Source organism: Herpailurus yagouaroundi, unplaced genomic scaffold (genome assembly GCF_014898765.1).
Source record: "Herpailurus yagouaroundi ecotype Mexico unplaced genomic scaffold, PumYag 162, whole genome shotgun sequence".
Taxonomy (NCBI): Eukaryota; Metazoa; Chordata; class Mammalia; order Carnivora; family Felidae; genus Herpailurus; species Herpailurus yagouaroundi.
Window position 1 is genome coordinate 24023913 of NW_024412403.1, and position 6768 is coordinate 24030680.

The 6768-nt window shown below is 36.0% G+C and overlaps 1 pseudogene; it reads right to left on the reverse strand.

Moving 5' to 3' along the window:
* Positions 1-1129: 1129 nt before the first annotated feature.
* Positions 1130-1291, reverse strand: LOC121036578 (uncharacterized; annotated as a pseudogene).
* Positions 1292-6768: the final 5477 nt, after the last annotated feature.

Genomic DNA, 6768 nt, shown 5'->3' on the forward strand with positions numbered 1-6768 from the left:
ACCGAGGCTGACTATCTAGGTTGCGCTGGGAACACTCACTGCTGTTCCACCTGCACCACTTAACCTGCAGCAGGCTGGCCTCACTTGTTACCTGCCTGGTTTCAGGCTTCTGGTGGCATGAGAGAAACCATGTAAAGCCTTAGCAGCCAAGGCTTATAACTAGCATCCTATCACTTCCACGTCAGTCTATCGGCCAGAGGAAAATCCATAGCAAGTCTATACTAAAAGGATGAGGAGACAGATGTCAATTCTTTTTTTTTTTTTTAACGTTTATTTATTTATTTTTTATTTTTTTTATTATTATTTTTTTATTTTTTTAATTAAAAAAAAATTTTTTTTAACGCTTTATTTATTTTTTTGGGACAGAGAGAGACAGAGCATGAACGGGGGAGGGGCAGAGAGAGAGGGAGATACAGAATCAGAAACAGGCTCCAGGCTCTGAGCCATCAGCCCAGAGCCCGACGCGGGGCTCGAACTCCCGGACCGCGAGATCGTGACCTGGTTGAAGTCGGACGCTTAACCGACTGCGCCACCCAGGCGCCCCAACATTTATTTATTTTTAAGAGAGAGAGACAGAGCACAAGCAGGGAAAGGGCAGAGAGAGAGAGTGGGAGACACAGACTCTGAAGCAGGCTCCAGGCTCTGAGCTGTTAGCACAGACCCTGATGTGGGGCTCGAACTCACAAACTGTGAGATCATGACCTGAGCTGAAGTTGGACGCTTAACCGATTGAGCCACCCAGGTGCCCCCAGACTTCAATTCTTAATGAGAGGAGCTTCGAGGTGACATTTCAAAGGACATTATCATACATAGGTAAAAAATGAGATTTTTCTGTAGTAATATGCTTAATAAAATGAGGTCTGTTTGTAAAGCATTGAAGCAGTTTAGACTTTGCTAACTTTCCCTTTAACAAAACCACTCTGATATGTTTTTTGGAGACAGAATGTTTCTTAGGGACTATTTAACTGTGATTTCATAAAATGAAGGCCTTAATTAATACATTTATAGTAAAAAACTTCTAAATTCTTACTATGTTTCAGGCAATGTGCTACAATTGGACAATAAATTTGGTAGGAAGACATACACCACACACACACACACACACACACACACACACACACACACACACAGAACTTTGCCTTTACTTGGTTTAGAGAATTGTAAACACCATAAATCAAAAAGCCACAAAAAATAAATATATAATTCAAATGTGGTAAGATCAAGAATGAGTAAGTCTAGAGTTCTGGGAGATATACTACACTTGATCTTAGCCAAAAGGCCAAGAAGCGATAGAGTTCTGGAAGATATAAAGGTTTTAATCTAGTCTGTCAAGAACATTCCCTAAGTGTGTAACATTTTAAAATGACATCAGAAGTCAGAGAAGAGATGTGGGCTGGAGTTTGTGAATCACCAACATAAAATTAAAAACAAAAGCCTTGAGTGTATGTCAAAAGGTTGCTCTGGAATAAGAGGAAGATAATATCTAATATCTAAATAATATCTGGAATAAGAGGAAGATAAAGATAATATCTAAAAGATAAATTCACACAATCACATGGTAAAGTAGGATTTTTCAAGATAGTACAAAGGTTTCCTCCTAGATGGGTTAAAAAACAAGTTCATGAATGCAAGTATGTTAAATTGTCTTAATATTCTAAATGCACTTGTGAAACTTCTGGGGATTTCTGTTACAGTTAATAGATATTCTCCAGAAATTCATGCAACAGAATTTCAGAGAATAAGAAAGTATGCAGAGAGGCACCTGGGTGGCTCAGTCAGTTGAGCTTCTGATGATTTCAACTCAGGTCGTGATCCCAGGGTTGTAAGATCCAGCCCCGAGTCAGGCATTCTCTCTTTCTCTCCCTCTGCCCCTCTCCTCCACTGGTGGTCTCTAAGAAAAAAAAAAAAGTATTCAAAAAAGCTGTTTTCTTTTGGGTCCCAGAAGAGTGTGTATGTGTATGTGTGAGACAGAAACAGAAAGAAAAAAAGAGAGAGAGAGAGAGAGAGAGAGAGAGAGAGAGAGAGAGAGAGGTTTCCAACAAACTAGATGCCCCTTTTTATTTATTGCCTCTTGGCTAACTGTTTCTGGTTATACTGAGAATGAGGTTAGCTTTGCAAGTGTAAGTTTCACATTATAAAATTAATTACAGTTTTCTGAATTACTAAAATTACTGTCACTTGCTGGAGGGAGGCAGGCAGGAGATGTGCTAAATGGGTGACAGGCATTTAGGAGGGCACTTGTTTGATGAGCACTGAGTTTTATATGGAAGTGATGAATCACTGAATTCTACACCTGAAATCAATTTTACCATATATGTTAACTAAAATTTAAATAAAAACTTGAAATAAAAAAAGTCACCTGCAAATATCTGCTGTAGAAATACAGGTATTTCTCTGTTATTCTCAAACAATAAAATTTATAACAAAGGATGTTCAGACAGAATACCTGTTCCTAATAGAGATACCCATGTAATACAAAAGTACCTATGTCAATGACATGCTTTTCTGTAGTAGGAAATTTCTTGGAAAAGAGTAACATTTTAAGTGACTTTCAATGATCGCGTTTTATAAAGTATCAATATACAATATTATGAAACATAAAATGAAATCAGCTGAGTCACAATGTATTTCTGTAAACTAATTTAGAATCAGAAAAATGTTGTTGTTCTATCTTGGTTTACTTAATTCTTTAACCAATGTCAATTCTGTTTTCTACCCTTCATTTTTTTCTTCAGGGTTTTACAAATAGTAATGTAAAGCAAAAATGAAATGTGTAAGGTTCTATTAGAACTTGAAATCACTGAAGCTTAGTTATCCAAATATTTTTTTCAAAATTATTTTTCAAAATTGCTTTTGCCTTTTGCATTTTTATACATACAGTAGAAGGAGTTTGTCAAAGTCTACAAAATGTTCTGCTGGGATATTCACAGGAATTGCCTTGTATCTATAGATCCTATTGGGGAGATCTGACATTTTAGCTATATTGAGTCTTCTGATCTATTACATGACATCTCTCTGTGTTAATTACATCTCCTTTTATTTCTTTCAACAACGTTTATAGTCTTTAGTGTACGGGTCTAACACGTGTTGTCTTTTTAAAAATTTTTTATTTATTTATCTATTTTGAGAGACAGAGACCGCAAGCAGGGGAGGGGCAAAGAGAGAGGGAAAGAAAGAATCCCAAACAGGCTCCATGCACAGCACCAAGCCCAAAGTGGAGCTCGAACCTATGAACCGTGAGCTCATGACCTTGAGCAGAAATCAAGAGTCAGATACTTCAATGACAGAGCCACCCAAGTGCACCCATATGATGCCTTTTGATTTGAGTGTTCAGACCAGCTTTGCTTAATAGGAATTTAATGTAAGCTCCATATGTAATTTTAAGGTTTCTTGAGTCACATTTTTAAAAAGTAAAGATAGGAGAAATTAATGTAATACTATATTTGATTTAACCCAATACATCCAAATACTATTATTTCAACATGTTAACAATAACAAATTTATCATTAATAAGGTAAATCTCATTCTATTATCAGTAGTAAATCTTCAAAATTCAATGTAGATTTTACATTTACTGCACATCTCAACTTGGACTGGGCAATGTTCAAATGCTCAGTAGCTACATATGTAAATAGGGCACTGAGGATTTAGACCATTAATCTTTAATGTGACTTATTCAGGGATAAACCTACCAACTTTGTTTGATTTCTAGTCACCCATCTTTGTTCTGGCATCTTTCCTCTAGTCCTGCTGATTTTTATATTAATTTTTAGTACTGTTTGTGATTCCAACTTAACTCTTTGGGTGAGTTAGCAATACCACTTGAGTGTCTATATAAGGGACTGTTCTCATGTTTACAATATGCATCTTTAAGTTCTCATGTTCTACTTCTTTTTTTTAATGGTTTTTTTATTTATTTTTGAGAGAGAGAGAGAGAGAGAGAATGAGAGGGCGGGGCAGAATGAGAGGGAGACAGAATCCAAAACCGGCTCCAGGATCATGACCTGAGCCGAAGTCGGACATTCAACCGACTGAGCCACACAGATGCCCCACACTCTACTTTCAAATATTATACTATTTCATGTATATTTTAAACTTTACAACATCTCTCTATATGTCTTACCCTTGTTCCATTGTTACCCTACGATGTAATTTTATATACTTTTTTAAATGTTTATTTTTGAGAGAGAGGGAGGGAGAGAGAGAGAGAGAATGAATGAGCAGAGGAGGGGCGCCTGGGTGGCGCAGTCGGTTAAGCGTCCGACTTCAGCCAGGTCACGATCTCGCGGTCCGTGAGTTCGAGCCCCGCATCAGGCTCTGGGCTGATGGCTCAGACCTGGAGCCTGTTTCCGATTCTGTGTCTCCCTCTCTCTCTGCCCCTCCCCCGTTCATGCTCTGTCTCTCTCTGTCCCAAAAATAAATAAACGTTGAAAAAAAAAATTAAAAAAAAAAAAAAATGAGCAGAGGAGGTGCAGAGAGAGGGGGGACAGAGGATCCAAAGTGGGCTCTGTGCTGACATCAGAGAGCCCCATGTGAGGACAGAACTCATGCGCCATGAGAGTATAACCTGAGTTGAAGTCGGTTGTTTAACTGACTGAGCCACCCAGGCACTCCAGGTTCAACCTATTCTATCTTCAATGTCTCTGTACATAATCGTTCTTCAATTCCTGGGGGGGGAGGGGATCCCAATGAACAATTTCTAAAACTTCTAATTGCCTTGGGTATATACTGTTTTAAAAGATAGATATTTTCTGCCATTGTATATAATCTAATATTATAAATTAGTGCAACAATGAAATTATATACACCTCAGCCAAGTTTCTAATCATAATATTAAATTTGCAATCTATGGATTAAACAGAATTGTGTTTATAGCTGTGAATATAGCCATCAATCTAGTGTCATTCTAGTTAATTTGAGGGTTTTTTAATTATGTTTTTTAAAAATAGTACATAAATGAGAATTCAGTATTCTTTTTTTAAATACAACATTAATTTATCTTTCATATACAATCCACAAAATAGTCTCATTGCTTCTTTATTAAATTTCAGCCATTTAAGATTTAATAGCAATTCTTAGGATAAATTTACTCCTGATTGCATTCATTTCCCTTCTGCATTTCATTGCCAAGGATGAGGTAAAGTTAGCATTTTTAGGCTACACAAGATAAAATACCTTCTATTCTGATGTCCATTTGAAATGAACAAGTGCCAAATTTATAACTCATCTGGTAAAATTTTATATTCTTTTATCCTTCAGCAGTTAATGTAAGAGGATCGTGGAAAACAGTTTTACAACATGTAGTTTAATGAGTAGAAAATATTCTCTTATCATTTTCATCCCTTCAAACATTTCATCATCACCCCATGGTGCAGAAAGCAGTCATTCATGGAGAAGTCAAATTTGTCTATGGCATAATTAGTTAAAAAATCACCGAGATTTTGTAGCAATCTTAATAAAGATTACCATCCTCATTTTAGATTATATATACTAAAATATATACCTTTCTCAAGTCATTAAAATTATAATTTTATATATACATATACATATAATATATATTTATATTTTATATGTATATTTCATATAATGCTATATGAAACAAGGATTAAATGAAAAATGGGTCATAATTCAGTGAATGCAAGTTATCAGAAGGAGACCCACATGGCCATAGCATCATCTGCTAAGGCCAACAATTCTTACTCTCTGCATATCAATATAGTGACTTGAATGTCTCCATGACTACTCCTGAATGAACGCTAATATCTCTGTTAAAGAGTGAAGTTTTGGGGCACCTGGGTGGCTCAGTCAGTTAAGTGTCTGACTCTTGGTTTCTGCTCAGGTCATGATCTCATGGTTTTGTGAGTTCGAGCCCCACATCAGGCTCTGCACTGACAGTGTGGAGTCTGCTTGGGATTCTCTCTCTCTCCCTCTCTGCTCCTCCCCCACTGGTGCTGTCTCTCTCTCTCTCTCTTGCTCTCAAAATAAATATATAAAAACTTTTAAAATAAAGAAAAGTAAAGTTCTTCAGGAATTTATTTCATTTTGTACAACTTTGTTAACTCAGCTACCTATTAAACTATGTATTAAGTGTGGTCGTACTAGCCAATATTTGATAATTAAAATGTTGGTGGTAAACAATGTTTGTTTTAGTCCTCCTTATGAATGTGAATAGGAAATATATCTTTTCTATATCTTCCTATTATTTGCTATATAATAAGCCCTACAATATGATACTTAAATGCATGCATGATGCCCTCATTAAAATATTGTATAAGTATTTTTAACATTTTAAATAACAATATAGTTTTAAAGATAAAATTACTAGTAAATTTATTATTTTAATATTGAGAGAGAATGTATACAGAACTAACAGCCATTTTCTCTAGGGATGAAATTATTAGGATGAAAATGTAAACAAAGAGAGAAAGAATAAATAACAACAAAAGTGCAACGTCAGACTTCGTAACCTTGTCAGTAAACCATGAAACTCACAATTTCTTTACCGAAATCATCTTTTACCTCCTATGACAATTACTGCTGCAAACTCAAGAGCTGGGTCATTTTAAGCAGCATTCAACCCAAATATAAAATGACTTGAATCTCCAATAAGAAGCCTAGTCCCGCCAAGCATTTTGTGTTTTTGTGAACTTTACTAAAGATGAAAGATGTTTGAGGACAAAAGGATTATATACAACCACAGAACACTGATAAATCCATGTAAGCCCTTCTGTTCTGTGAGGTTTCTTGGCCAAATTACACTCTTCCCCA